We start from the raw sequence: 16,379 nt of genomic DNA, 5'->3' as shown, positions 1-16,379 counted from the left end.
GTCAGGAATTCCTCCGGAAGTTCCGTCAGGAATTCCTCCGGAAGTTCCGTCAGGAATTCCTCCGGAAGTTCCGTCAGGAATTCCTCCGGAAGTTCCGTCAGGAATTCCTCCGGAAGTTCCGTCAGGAATTCCTCCGGAAGTTCCGTCAGGAATTCCTCCGGAAGTTCCGTCAGGAATTCCTCCGGAAGTTCCGTCAGGAATTCCTCCGGAAGTCCCGTCAGGAATTCCTCCGGAAGCTCCGTCAGGAATTCCTCTGGAAGTTCCGTCAGGAATTCCTCTGGAAGTTCCGTCAGGAATTCCTCCGGAAGTTCCGTCAGGAATTCCTCTGGAAGTAATGCCTCCTCCTCCAGAAGTTCCACCTGAAGCACCTTCAATATTACCTCCAAAAGTTCTTCCAGGAATTCTTCCAGTCATGCTTTCTGAAGCTTCACAAGAAATACCTCTCTCTCTCTCCAAAAGTTCTGCCAGAAATTCCGCCTGAGGCCAGATTTAGTCACAATCAAGTTGCTGCAAACATTTAGGTCCGACTTGTGTTGCTCGGGGTCGTGTAAGCGATATAGAATGTTTTCCCCAGGGTAATACAAACCTGCCAAATCTGCTGTTCCTTCCAAACGTTGGCTCAAGAAAAGTCATCATTTTGACACCGTGAAATAAATTAATTAAATTATTATCTCCTGTTCTTGCAATTTGCATATATTTCAACTTCAGATGGGAATGTACCTTCACCGATGCAATTATAAAATGGTTGATGTCCTATGCTTTAAGTTTGTAGATGTGTTTTCGTTTCTTGTTATTGTTCTTTGCTACAACTTATCTTAATTCACATAACCGCTTCGCTGGATAAAATTCCGTGATAAAATAGATAACGATCCCAAATTAATGAATTTGGTGGCAATGAATCGATCGTCGCAAATGAGTTCTATGGTTTGTAAACGTGTTTGTCAGATTGTCCAAACATTTCGTATCGATTCACTTGCATTCGTGGTCATCCATTTTTTTTTTTCTAATACTTGCTTACACTGAGAACTTATTTTCGTTTCACAGGAAGCAAGCGACAAGTATAAGTTTATGAAGTTCTACGAAAGTCAGTGGTCGATCGAACAATTTGGTAGAACAGTTTGCCAAAACAAAAACACTTTTGTACAAACCATAGCAGTTAATGAACTTGAAAATAATTCATACATCAAACGATATGTAGAAGTGCCATTTTATCATGCTTTTTTGTTTGTTTCAGTGAGACGAAATCCATGTGTTTGTATGTGTTTACGTGTTTGTGTGAGCTTGTTCGTGTAAATGTGTATTTATAATTACGCTTTCAATATTTTCACAATAGAATGATTTCTCTTCTTTGTAAACTGATATGTATTAGTGTAAGTGTATGTGTTCGTTCGTTCGATTTTTTTTATTATTTGGACTACTTAAAATATCATTTTATGCGATGTGACTCAAACGAAAATAAAAATCACGTTTTTCCTCGTTGGGTGACCCGCAAACAAAACGGAACCAATTCGAGGATGCGTAAACATTTTCACCTAAAACATCATAATGGCATTACTAACGTTGTATTAGTCTCCTATCAATATACTTATTTTATGTAATTATAGTCACCTCTAGCGGGGAATGGGAATCTTTATTTACAAGAGACGCTTGAGATTATTGCTAACATTTTTTCACACCAGCTCAAAATCCAGCACTCGCTAACAATTTCCAATCAACAGAGCTATATCTAAATTCTTCTCTTTTGTTTGCGGTTTTCCAATAATTTGCTTATTCATTCCTATCGAGCATTGTTTTAGTTAAGTCCTAGTTCATTTGTATCACCACCCTCGATTAGTTAAGTCTCTGTACATATAAACTAACTGTTTTCATTTTTTTTACTGTTAGATATAGTAGATTTTACATATTTACTATTTATTTAAACACATTTTTTGTTTTCAGGAAGACATATTTTTACGATTGTGATCTTATCATAGCTGTTGCATGTTGCTTTACTGGTCACACCAAATTCACTCCAAACGATAGCAGACACACCACATGCACTCGAAACTCTCACATACTTTACTCGTTCTTATGCAGATCGGCACACTATTTAATAGCAGTCTGATTCGATTGAAAAATCCACGCTTTCGATTAAAAAATAAGTTGACGAATGTGTTGAAAATCAAAAAGTCGAATGCTGAAAACTCAAGCAAAAATGTTCAAGTTTGGAAACATCATAAATTCAGAAGAGTCATGAAAATCAAATGCTCGTCAGCTTCCAAAGATCCCTTGAAATGTCATCTTTCCGGCAATGATTGTTTCTAATGAAATTGACGCTTCCGTCCGTCAGCGATCTGAAATGCAAGCAAAAAAGTTCCGTCTAGCTGTAACAGTTTATTCGAAACATAGATGCACAGAGAAGTAACGAAACAAAAACAAAAATGGAAACAACGATTGACGGCCTCCTCAGGCAAGGAAAAACACCACGCCATTCGGTGAGCGAAACGAACGAAAATCTTTCCCATGACGGCAATTCCGGAGTTCATGTGACCCTCCGTCCTCCATCATCAAGGATACGATGCAGGGCCACAGTTCAACAAGCGTGCCTACTACCGTTCGTATGTTGAACAGCGACTTGCTTGTCCAGTCCTCGTCGTCGTCGTCGTTGTTGCTGTGTCCCCTTTGGGCTATTTTTGGGGCCTCGTCTGCCTTTACTGGCTCGTCGCTGAATAAATATGCGGCGCTACAGTGTTGAGGAAATATTATGGAGGAGCGTGGTAGCGAGTAAATTTGTACTCAACACTGGTACCTATGCTGTTCTCGTATTTATCATTTCGAAACCTCGCAAATATGAATGCCAGTGAAACGAAAAATGGTAAATTCTGATTGATTATGGTCGAAATTCACTAACCTTGATTACAATCTTGAACTTCGTTGAAAGGTAATGATATTTTTAAGTGTTTTTGCGTATGCAATACGACCGATTATTGTTTGCCTTTCTCGTTCAATAAGTGTACGTAACGGCTGTCATCTGTTTTTTTGCTATGGCATATTTTGTGTTCAATTCAATACCAAACCAGATAGACACCACTACGTTGAAATATGAACAATCATTTTTTTTACATAAAAATCAAAACGAAAGTTTTTTTGCCTCATTCAAAGTGTCATAAAGTGAAGTGGTTCAAAAAGTGAGTTTTTTTTATCATCACATTACAGAATAGCTGAGAAATGTGATTATGGGCATACATACATTCGGTTATGGGAATCCTTTTTTATTTCAATGATGGTTTAAATCAGTTTTTAGAATTATTGAGACATAATTGATTGAATCAACCCCGTAGCAATATGTGCTCCCAGCGTAGTAAACATCCTTCATGCATGCCAAGGAAGGATACATTTTGCAAAGCGCTGCACATAAATCGCGCGTTTGCATAAGCAGCTAGAGCTCAACCGAAATATTGTTTGCTGCATATTTCTACTTTGTTGAAAAATATTACGAAATAGTATGAACCTGTAAGAATAATCCAAAAACAGCTTTGTAACTTCAATGTAACTTGATTTGGTCGCATATGTGTCACAGTGACTGATATGTAACAAGGGTGCTACTTGGGGAGGGTGTCGCGATAGCTAAGATTAATGATGTGTTTTATTGGAGCTGCTATACCCCACCAAGGTGGCCATTAGAACAGTTCAATAAGATGATAGATAGGCTATCGTCTGACCTAGAGGGTCGTAAGCCGGTCGTAATAGCAGGATTTTTAACGCTTGGGAAGTGGAGTGGGACAGCCGCTGCACCAATCGAAGGGGTCAAGCGTTACTAGAGGCGCTAGCGAAGCTCGACGCAGTGCTAGTCAATGATGGTTCCGCTAGCACGTTCAGAAGAAACGGGGTCGAGTCATGGATTGACGTAACGTTTGTCAGTCCTGGTCTGGCACCAGACTTGGACTGGAGGGTGGACGAGGGTTACACCCATAGTGATCATCTAGCAATTCGCTTTAAGATCAACTATGGCGTGCAACATCCGAGGTCCGGGGATCCCTGTCAGGTCCGGGGGTGGAGAACCAATCACTTCGACAGCGAAGTTTTCACCGCGGCCCTGGGACTGGAAGCCAACACTGAAGGTCTAAGCGGGGATGCGTTGGTAGCTGTCCTATCACGCGCGTGTGACGCCACCATGCCGAGGAAAGCCCTGCCGAGAAATGGCAGACGGCCGGTATACTGGTGGAGTCCCGAGATTGCGGCCCTTCGATCAACCTGCCTCAAGGCTAGACGAAGGATGCAACGTGCCCGCACCGAGGATGAAAGAGCGGACCGCCGTGAAGTGTTTCGAGCTGCGAAACTGGCCTTTAACAAGGCCATCAAGAGCAGTAAGAGAGCGTGTTTCGACAACCTATGCGAAGGAGCCAACGCGAATCCGTGGGGTGACGCCTACAGGATAGTGATGGCCAAGACCAAAGGGAGCTCTTCACCCCCTGAACGGTCCCCGGATAGGTTGGCGAGGATTATCGAGGTACTATTCCCGTCTCGAGCCACAAGTCCCTGGCCTCCTGCACCACAAGGCAATATGGGTGTTGCCTAAATGGTGGCTTCGGTGACGAACGAAGAGTTACTCATGGTGGCCAAATCCCTGGTAACGAACAAAGCTCCAGGGCCTGATGTATGACGCTCTCGTTACACCGGCTTAGTCTGCTGGTGGGCCTGTACCGGATTTTGGAAAGCTATTTCCAGAACCGTGTACTATTATACGAGACCGATGCAGGTCAGATAAGCGTACCTATTACCGCAGAAGTTCCGCAAGGTTCAATACTTGTCCCGGTACTATGGAACCTTATGTATGACGGGGTTCTGAAGCTAAAGCTCCCTCCTGGTAGAACCCTCCCGAGGTAGAATTGACCGCAGCACACGCGATCAGCATGGTGGAGGATTGGATGAGCGCTAGAGGCCTGCAGCTCGCTCAACATAAGGCGGAGGTGGTTATCGTCATCAACCGCAAGTCGGTTCAACATGCAGTGATTCACGTGGGTGAAGTCGCGATCGCATCAAAGCGGAGTTTGAAGCTCTTTGGGGTCGTAATAGACGACAAGCTGACCTTCGTCAGCCATGTCGACTACGCGTGCAAGACAGTTCCAAGGTGTGTGCCAGTAGACGTAGGCTACTGGCAGGTGATGCCGTATCTATTCTTAAGTACGGCGGCCCGTCCTGGGCGAAAGCTCTGGGAGTAACCAGTTACCTGCGGAAGCTGGAGAGCACGTACCGCTTAATGTGTCTCAGAGGAGCCCGCGAACGCATCAGGGTGACTTCGGTTGCCAGATGGCAGCGCGAGTGGGATAACTCTTCTAAAGGTAGGTCATCGGCCCATCGGCTGATACCCCATTCACTTCCATCTGACACAATTCCTGTCAGACCATGGCTGCTTCCGGCAGTACCTCCACAGTAAGGTGGCTCAAATTAGTATGGGAAAAACTTTTTGCAATTTTTTTGATGGGCCGCCCTCTTATTCGGTTCTATTTGATGCCCTGATGCTCTGGACAAAATTTCAGCCAAATCGGTCAATGTTTGGGCGGTGCTAAACTTGTTGGAAGTTTATATGGAAAAATGTATGCAGAAACATCCAAAAACAGTGATTTGCAGTTGGACGGCACAATTTACGATCAAGAACCATGATACTCGTTTAGTTCTTGTAGAATTAAATACAGAATGTTATGCAGAAAACCGCGAGAAGATTAGAGGTTGCCCGGCTAAGTTAGTAGCATTTCTCTGAAGTGGGGTTTGAGCAAATTTCGTTTCTTTTACCTTTGAAAAGAAATAAATTCACCCCTACAACACTCCAGTAAAATGGTAATAACTTTGCCTAATAAACTCTAATCTTCTCGCGGTTTTCAGCATAACATTTCGTATTTATTTCTACAAGAACTGAATGAGTATCATGGTTCTTGATCGTAAATTGTGCTGTCCAACTGCAAATCACTGTTTTTGGATGTTTCTGCATACATTTTTCCATATAAACTTCCAACGAGTTTAGCACCGCCCAAACATTGACCGATTTGGCTGAAATTTTGTCCAGAGCATCAGGGCATCAAATAGAACTGAATAAGAGGGCGGCCCATCAAAAAATTTGAAAAAGTATTTTTTGAGCCACTGTACTCCACAGGTTTGGGCACGCGGAGAGCCCCGTCTGCTCTAACTGCCCAGGTGTTGACGAAACTGCAGAGCACATACTGTTCTCGTTTCGACGTCCAAAGAACAGCTATGCTAGACGGTTGCGGTCGGGACCGCTTGGCACAACCCCGGATACTTCAGAAGGAATCGTATTATGCCAAGGTCCCACTATTTAGATCCTTTGCTGAGAGTTATCTCATGCAAAGAGCGCTTCTTATCAATTATTACTTACTCCTGTTATGAGAAAACCAGAATAGTAATACTGTTATGAATAATTTAAATATGTTGCTACAAAAGTGAACAAAGCGAAAGTAAATGGAAGGGTTAAGTAGTATAACCTATTGGACTTTTTTTTAAATATTTTTATATTTCAATTCTATAGAATTGCGAAAACGTGCGATCATTCATATCGCATCTCCAAGCAGCTAACATGTTGTATAGAAACTACAGTAACTCATACGTAACCAAATTTGGTCACATTTGAGTTGCTGCAACCAAATCAGTGAGAGTTGTGCTACTCGGGTCGCTTACGTTCGCAAATTGATCGCATCGATGTAAAGCTTACGGATCGATCGATGCGATCAATGACGACCATATGCTGGTCTTAGTTACTCCAGGAACCTTCCATTAGGTATTATGTTAACACTTTGTAAACTAAGCATTTTGAGGCAAATAAGGTCCGTCCAGTCAGAATAAATCAGTTCAGGTAACGGTAAGGTAACAAACATTTGGTTTTAGCAAGGCATACTACGTTATTAATTGTTTCTTAACACCTCGCCTCAATTAATTATTCCTATAGATAGTGGAATATATAGATGAGCGAAGATAAATCCTCTGTCTCCAAACGAACTGTCAAACGTGTCTCCAAACGAGCATGACGTCATGATTTCAATGGAAACGTTAAGGGCTGTGACGTCATATGCGCGTGTGCACGGGCAAAAAAATCGACTCAGCCATGCTTTCGCTCATCTATAGATTCTACTATCTATAATTATTCCTAACCAGGGTTTCGACTTTTCGTTTCAATGAGACCAAAGCAAGTGTTTTTCTGGCCAAGGGAGAATCTTTTTTCCTTTTTTATTTTACAATGTTATGAAAACTCATATGTGGATATGTACTTTATGTGGAAGATATTGATTTGGAAAATGTATTGGAGGTAACCACTTTGAGGATCATCTTTCACCCATCAATCTTTCTCCAGAATTAGCCTGGGAAGATAAACGAAAATCTTGCCTATAAGATGAAAATCCTTTTTCGTTTCATCACTTTTATCCTCTCACTCACTTTTCGCGAGAATTATCGCAGAACAATTAAAAAATTGTATGGCCGCGCCGGGATTCGAACCCAGAATAGTAACAATAATAGCTGTGGGGATGCGCTTACTCTAGCCACACCACCACGTTATCTATATGAAAGCGTTAAGTTATTTGGTCCACATAAGCTACTACCATTTGCATTTATGGTGCCACGAAAAGACTCGAATATGAAAGAAAAAGAACAAACCAACGTTTGGCAGCAATCGAAGTGAGCGAAAAATGGTTATCACTCTTCAGGCTGTTTTTCTTTCTGGAAAAGCGATTTCTCCCCGAAAATTTTGGTGAGGGAGCATCCTGTGCTCCTGAGATTGAGTGAGCATTAAGCACCCTGTTCCTAACAATTCACGCAACTTCCGAAATCTGGGAGCTGGAAGTCCTTTGGTCATCGCGACAGCTATCTGATCATCGGTTGGCTTGTATTCCAGTTGAATTTGATTCTTCTGGATCAGCTCCCTCACGAAAAAGTATTGTATATCAGCTATCTGATCATCGGTTGGCTTGTATTCCAGTTGAATTTGATTCTTCTGGATCAGCTCCCTCACGAAAAAGTATTGTATATCAATATGTTTGATTCTTCTGTGCTTGTGGGGTTCTTTACAAATGGCAATACAGGATTGATTGTCTTCATATACTGTCACCGGGAACTTGACTATTACATCCAAGGTTTTCAGTAAATTAACGACCCAAACTGTCTCACTGCTTGCTTGACACAGGGCCATTAACTCAGCTTCAGTTGTAGATAAGGCCACAGATGCTTGCTTCCTAGTAGCCCACGAAATCGTTGCTCCGTAAAGCTTCAATACATAACCAGATACAGATCGTCGGTCATTGATATCATTCCCCTAATCCGCATCGGTGAACGTACATAATGCTTCTGATGTATAAGAACGGCGAAACACTAGTCCATTGTGTCTTGCAAGTACATTAGAATTCGCTTCTGGTATGTCCAATGTTCTTTTGTCGCGCTGGATTGAAAACCAGCAAAATAACCGACCGGTGCACAAATGTCCTATCTTGACGTAACCGTAAAAAACATTAAACATCCAATGAGTTCTTTGCACGGCTTTTTTGTAAATTGTTATGCGCGATCATTTTCACATTTCATCAGTTTCAAATGAGGTTCTATGGGAATAGCCGCTGGTCGACAGTCTACCATTCTAAATCGTTCAATAATTTTCTTCACGTGCTGTTTCTGATCTATTTTCATTTCACCATTCATTATGATTCGATGAATATTCAAGCCAAGAAATGTTTGAACCTCATTTAGATTTTTCATTTCGAACTCCATGGACAACTTCTTCTTTAAACTTTCAATCACAGCTAACGACGAACTAACTATTAATATATCATCCACATATATCACAAGATAAACAGTGACTTGCTGCTCGGTCCAGTAGGGGAATTGTGGGTAAAACCGACACTGCGGGTAAAACCGACACCACTTCAAATCTCTGATTTCAAGTGGTTATCGGACAGAATATCGACACACTTTGAATAAACGTTTAATTTTATGTATTTCTAGTCATTTTGTAACTGGCGGAGACGTCTAAAAGTCATAATAAACAGACAATTAGCATTGGTGAGTTATGTAAAATTTTGGCATCGGTGTATAGGCTTTTTCGACAATAATTTGTTGATTATCAGTATTTAATCAATGTCTGATCCATAATTGAACATCATTTTGTGTATGTTGTGGAAAAAAAGTTAACTTTTCTAATTATAAACATCCACATGTATCTCATCATTATTGTGTTATCAGTTGGGGTAAATTCGACACCTACCATCAAATCACGAAATACCTCTGTTTTATTAGACTCATCATTCGCATAATATAAGTCAAGTATTGGAAAACGGTGCGCCGGGGAATATAACTTTATCATAGACTGGTTACATACCTCATCATCATTGGGCGTGACAATAGGTCTAGGGGGTACCTACTATTGAGTCATCAATGAAAACCTGTAGGTCGGATATCAACAGCGCTCAAAGAAGAACCATATTTTAAGTTTCTTTTGCTCTTAGATATATTCAATCCGTTCTCTAGTGTTGTTCTTTCGTGATCCATTTTTACACCTGTAAACGTGTAGCTTGTTACCTACGGAACTAGTCATTTTCATTTCTGCACCATACACATGAACAACTTTTTTAAATAAGTGAAATTTAAATGTAGGTCAATATTTACAGTAGTTTGTAAATATGTTACTAACATTCTTATACTCTATATATTTTTCACCCGACCCACTAAAGAAACTAAATAAAATATGGTGATGATTTTAAATATATAAAAAAATTCAGTCATCGTTTATGAATGACCCCTAAACATGAATTTCATACACAAATATCAAAATGAATGTTGTTAAACATTTTCAATTATGTTGCAACATCATTTAGAATTGTTCTGATGTTCGATTCCATAACGATTTGATGTGTCGGTTTTACCCTCATGTGGTGTCGATCTTACCCGCACCCCAGCTGGTTGGGCTGGAAGATGGACTGTTCGCGTTTTCATCATAAATGAAATTCTATCAAAAAATATTATCCTGAGAACTCATGGACTGATGCATGAAGAGCCAAAGTATGCTTGTATGAAATTTCTAGACCGGAAATTTGCTTCATAGATTGGGGAACTGTAAAGTTGCTTAGGGTGTCGGTTTTACCCACTTTTCCCCTAATACAAACATTGATCATGATCACTCCGTTTAAATCCCATCTTGGTGACAAATGCATGAAATCGCATGTTCCAACTTCGTGATGCTTGCTTCAGACCATAAATAGCTTTATTCAACTTGCAAACTTGATTTCTGTTCTTGAATCCAATTGGTTGCTGCATGTAGACTTCCTCAGCCAAATCTCCATTCAAGAACGCGCACTTCACATCCATTTGATGAATATGTAAATCACGTTGATTCGCTAGAGCAAGTAAAACTCGTAGTGTTGTCATCTTTGCCACGGGTGAGTAGGTCTCCGAATAGTCGAATCCTTTCTCTTGCGTAAATCCTCTTGCAACTAGTCGGGCCTTGTATCGTTGAATATTTCCGTTACCGTCTCTTTTCATAGCGAACACCCACTTGTTACTCACGATCTTTCGTCCCACTGGCAGCTTAGTAAGAGTCCAGGTTTTGTTCTTCTTTAACGACGCTAGCTCTTCATTAATAGCTTGTTCCCACAACGGCCAATCATCAAGTTTTTTTAACTCCGCAATATCATTCGGTATATCATCAACAAATTCTTCGGCAGCAAGAGCGAACGCTGATATCTTGAAATCTTCATGCCATGCAGGAGGACCACGGCTTCTATTACTACGACTTCATCCGCATTTGGTAAATCTGCCTCTTGCAATTCTTGTCTTTGCAAGTCTAGAGCAGCACTACGACATTCATCGGATTCAATACCATGTCCTCGGACCACAAGCAACTTCTCATCATTTTGATTCTGCTGAACAATTAATTCATTTTCATTCCCTCCTTCTTTTTTCAGTTGACTTCCGTTGAAAACTATATCACGGGTAACGAAAACTTTCCGACCTTTCCAGACACGATTCCATTTGGCGCATAACCAACGAACATAGCTTTCTCAGTTTTGTCATCTAGCTTTTTCCGTTTCTGTTTTGGAACATGAACAAAACACTCCATTCCGAAAACACGCAGGTTACTCACATTCGGTTTTTTGTTATGCCACATCTCAAATGGTGTTTTATTATCATCAACAGCAACAGATGGACTACGATAGGGGGGTCCCGTAGCGTAGTTGGCTACACGTTCGCCTTACAAGCGAATGGTCATGGGTTCGATTCCCAGCCCCTCCACCAAACCCTCGTCAGTCGCCAGATCCGCAGTCCATACGGTGGCGTTTGGGGTACGCGCCTTACCGTCACGGCTGCCTGATGACGACTGAAATTAAAGGCAACCGAACAATGCAACGATCATTGAATACACGACGTGGACGAACGGACACAATGGACTCACGGTGAGATGGACTGGAAATGGAAATCTAAAAATAGATTCTGTGTGGATTCTGTTGAGCAGAATACCACAGTAGATCTCGGCACAGTAGCGGTTAAGTAACACAGAGTGCCTAACAAATAATTAAAGCAAAAAAAAAATTGACTACGATTCGTCAAATAAGCCGCAGTATAGACAGCTTCACTCCATAAACGCTTCGTAGCTCCACTTCCAACCAGCATGGCTCTCACCTTTTCGACAAGAGTGCGGTTCATCCGTTCACTGACACCATTTTGTTGGGGTGTGTATGGTACTGTCATTTCAAGCTGAATGCCCTTCTGTCTGCAGAACGTTCTCAATTTCTTGCTCCCAAATTCGCCACCATTGTCACATCTTAAACGAGATATCTTTGTTCCAAAATGCGCACTTGCCATCGCTTCATATGCCATCAGATAATCAATAGCCTCATCTTTGGTTTTCATTAGGTACACTACAGTCATGCGCGTGAAATCATCGATGAATGTAATAAAGTATTCCATCCCATCTACTGACATAGGTGATATCGGACCACAAAGATCACTGTGTACCAATTCCAACGGACGTCAGCATGGTTCTCGAGTCGAGACACGGTTCACAGAACAGTACATCTTCTCTGTCAGCTTCAAACGAATTGTCCAGTTCCATTCCGTCCACCATTTGATGTCTGATGAGTTTCAACAAGTTACCTTGCCCAAGATGACCGAAGCGTTGATGCCAAACTTGTAATTGCTTTTCCACTCTTCCTGTAACCATTGCGTTGCTCATCGTTGATGCATACTCAAAATCCATCATATACAAGACACCTGATTGCTTGCCGGTAGCCACTACATCATGATCTTCATCTTCTACAACCACCTTCTTGTTGTGGAAAACAACCTTCTTTCCAGAATTCTCCAACCTTCGAAGCGACATAAGATTCAATGTAAGGTCCGGAACAAACAAAACATTCTCAACGCGGATTTGAATTATCTTCCCTGCGACATGTGAAAACAAATTGATCTTGCCTTTCTGCTTCGCAATAATATTCACACCTTTCTTTGCTGTTGCTATGATGACTGGTTCATCCAACGATTCCAAGTTTTCAAACAACTCCTTCTGATTGCACATATGATCTGAAGCGCCACTGTCAAGATACCAACATTTCTTCTTTTCAGGCACAGAACCAGCAACGAATGAAACTGTTTTTGCAACACCTCCCGTCTTCGATTGTTTTTTGTCCTTGAACCTTTCTGTATCCTGACGTGGTAGGGATTCACGACATTCTGCTCGTTTATGGCCAATCTTGCCACAGCCAAAGCACTTCAGCTTGAACTTTCCAGACTTTCCAGCAAATGCAACGTCGTCCAACTCCCGGCTTGGTGAAACTTTACGGCCTTTGCGCTTCGACTCAATATCTAGGTATTTGCTCTTGAGAAACTCCAACGTCAGCTTTTCTGATACTGCTTCCAACGCTGTGTTCACAGAATCATATGATACTGGCATGGTTAGCATCAAATGGCAAACTACATCCTCTTCATCTAGTTTCGCTCCAGTAGACTTCAGCTCACGAACCAGTTGATCAAATCGCAAGAAATGGACTTCAAGACTTGATCGATCGTCATGTTTCATCTCCAGCAACTTTCGTTTGAGTAAAAATCGATTCGTTATACTTTTCCTTTCAAAAACTTCGTGAAGTCCATCCCAAATCTCTTTCGGAGTCTTCTTGTCCTTGATATATTCAAGATGACTGTCTGCAACAGCGCCAATAAGGACTGACCGACACTTGTTGTCTTCCTTCCTTCTCTTTGACTTCTTCTGCTCTTTTTCCAACTTCTGTGCAGCCGAATCAGCCTCCAGGGTTTCCCAAAAGTCTTCCTCGAAAGCTTCCTTCTCGACACAGTGTACAATTTCTAACTGCTCCAGAAATGCCAGAAGTCTGAACCGCCAGTTATTAAAATTCGTACCGTCGAAAGGCTTGATACGCAGGAACTTATCATCATCACCCATTTTGAGACTGTAAATATTCTGACTGACTTCCGTAACGTATAAATTTTCAAGTTATTCTGGGCTCATAACCTCTTAGCAGAGCTAATAAAGAACAACTTAAGTGGTTGACGGTTGATAACAGAATAACAGTTTATTAGAAGGTAACAAACATTTGGTTTTAGCAAGGCATACTACGTTATTAATTGTTTCTTAACAACAATAACCAGGATCCATTTTGTACGAGTTCACTTATTACTGCGCTTTAGTGCGGTGTATTTTGGAATATCTCGTCTTCGCCTTGTCTTGCGTCCGTACCAAACAACCTGGACCCGCCATCGAATCGAAATAAAGAACGTTTGATGTGGAGGAAAACTATTGTTCAACTGGTTGCTCGTTAAACCGATATGGACAGTACGATACTGTGCGGTTTAGGTCGGTCATTATGAATAAAGTTTCTGCATACCGAATTTTACTATTCAGTGGCAATTTGCAGCATTTTCACGTCAAGGACTTCATTGGTTGTAATATGTTTTTTATAATTCTTTTACATTACATTTGTTATGTCATCGACATCTGCAGTTCTTCGCTGATGGCAAACGTGATTTAGACAAGGACTAAACCCTTAGTGACCACCAAGTGATTCGATATCGTATCGACCAATTAAACGCTGTAGCAATACGGAGTAGGATGACCGATGAACAGGAGTGGAAGACGAAAGCCTTTAAGGTGATTATACAATAAAGCCAGAAATGTGCCATTTTGTAAACCACGTGCTTTTTCAATATTTTTTTCAAGAGCACGAGATGAAAGAACCATAACACGTATGGAGCTGAAATAGTGGTAGATCGTTTGCTTAGTTATGCTAAACTATCATAATTTGATTTTCGATACTATACGAAAACTATTACGCCAGATTTGGGCTTTTGGAAATGTTTGTAGATAAACGTGTGGTGAATTTGAAATTCACCACGGGCTTCATTCTATAATCACCTTAAAAAGGACCACTTTGTTGAGGCACTTTGACCAGACGAAAGTTTGCAGAATGTTAATGGTGAGGTTCAGTGCGCTAAGTGCAGCCTAAATGTCCCGGGACATGCCGAAGACAATCGTAGGGAGTTTCCTACCGAAAAAGATCGAACTACCGGGCCTCTCCATTATATAGCGAAGAAAGATTAGCAAACGTTGAGAATTACCAAAAGTTCAATGAAGAGCTGGTAAAAGCAGGCTGAAAACGAAGAAATCCCACGGTGCGGATGGAATACCAAACGTGGCTCTAAAAGCTGTTATAATCAAAATGTTATAATCAAATATGTTTACAACGGTACTCCAGAGGTGCCTGAACGAGGGCAAATTTTCAGAAATATGATTGATCTAGAAGCTGGCCTTGTAGCCAAAACCGGGAAAACCGTCGGCAAAAACTCTTATAGGTGTATACTGCCTGTTAGAGACAATTGGAAATCTCATGAAAAAGATCACCCTCAACCGGCTGACGAAGGGTATGGTGAAGTTTGCGAATACCGCAAAGGAGTATTGACGGTGGACATAATTAGGACCGTACTCAGCACTCTCGACTGAGAAGATGTCAAAACATAGGCGAAGAGGAGATTTGTTCTGCTGCTCAGTGATTGAAATACACCTGAAGAACGTTTTCAACAGCGAGTCCCCGGCTATCTGTATCATATCTTCAAGAGCTACTTCTAGAGCAGAATTTTGGTGTACGATACAAATAAAGGGCAGAAGACGATTCATGTAACAGCGGGCGTTCATCAGGGTTCCTTACTCGACCCAACGCTCTGGAACAACGGGTCATTGACGATGATGAAGTGAAAGCGTCGGTAATGGAGGCTGTAGGTGATAGATGAATGTAGTTAACTTGCAGTAGATGGATGTTAGTGCCGCAGGGCATGTGATAGCATCCAACCGATCACTAGAGCACCTGGGAGTGATGATTGATGAAATGTTGAACTTTACCAGCCACGTCGACTACGCCTGTGCTAAGCGTTGGCTGTCTACGGGGGTTTTATATATGTTATCTGGTGTCAATTTTTAAAAACATATTTAGGCCTTTTGCACCTTCGGTAAGATGAAGAATAAAGAGACATAAATTAAAATAGAGCCCCACGTTTAAAGTAAGGTGACCGTGGATAAGCACCTGAATGGCAATGTGGCAGACGAAGATGGCGGTATGGTGATGGACCTGGGGGAACGCGCGCAGGACTTAATTCTACCGGCTCCGGATCTCCTGGAAATCCAGCTGAAGAACAACAAAGCCCCTGGGGTTGACCAACTAACAGGAGAGCTATTTAAACACGGTGGTGAGGCACTGGCTAGAGCGCTGCACTGGGTCATTACCAAGATTTGGGAGGAGGAAGTTTTGCCGCAGGATTGGATGGAAGGTGTCGTGTGTCCCATCTACAAAAAGGGCGATAAGCTGGATTGTAGCAACTACCGCGCAATCACATTGCTGAACGCCGCCTACAAGGTACTCTCCCAAATTTAATGCCGATATTATGGCACGTAACTTTGAGAAGATGGAGGAAGTCTACATCAGACTGAAGAGGGAAGTCAAGCGGATCGGACTAGTCATCAACACGTTGAAGACGAAGTACATGATAGGAAGAGGTTCAAGAGAAGACAATGTGAGCCACCCACCGCGAGTTTGCATCGGTGGTGACGAAATCGAGGTGGTAGAAGAATTTGTGTACTTGGGCTCACTGGTGACTGCCGAAAATGATACCAGCAGAGAAATTCGGAGACGTATAGTGGCTGGAAATCGTACATACTTTGGACTCCGCAAGACGCTCCGATCAAATAGAGTTCGCCGCCGTACCAAACTGACAATCTACAAAACGCTCATTAGACCGGTAGTCCTCTACGGACACGAGACCTGGACGATGCTCATGGAGGACCAACGCGCACTTGGAGTTTTCGAAATGAAAGTGCTACGTACCGTCTATGGTGGGGTGCAGATGGCGGACGG

Source organism: Armigeres subalbatus, chromosome 1, assembly GCF_024139115.2.
Source record: "Armigeres subalbatus isolate Guangzhou_Male chromosome 1, GZ_Asu_2, whole genome shotgun sequence".
In the NCBI taxonomy this organism is placed as follows: domain Eukaryota; kingdom Metazoa; phylum Arthropoda; class Insecta; order Diptera; family Culicidae; genus Armigeres; species Armigeres subalbatus.
This window is presented reverse-complemented; position numbering follows the sequence as displayed.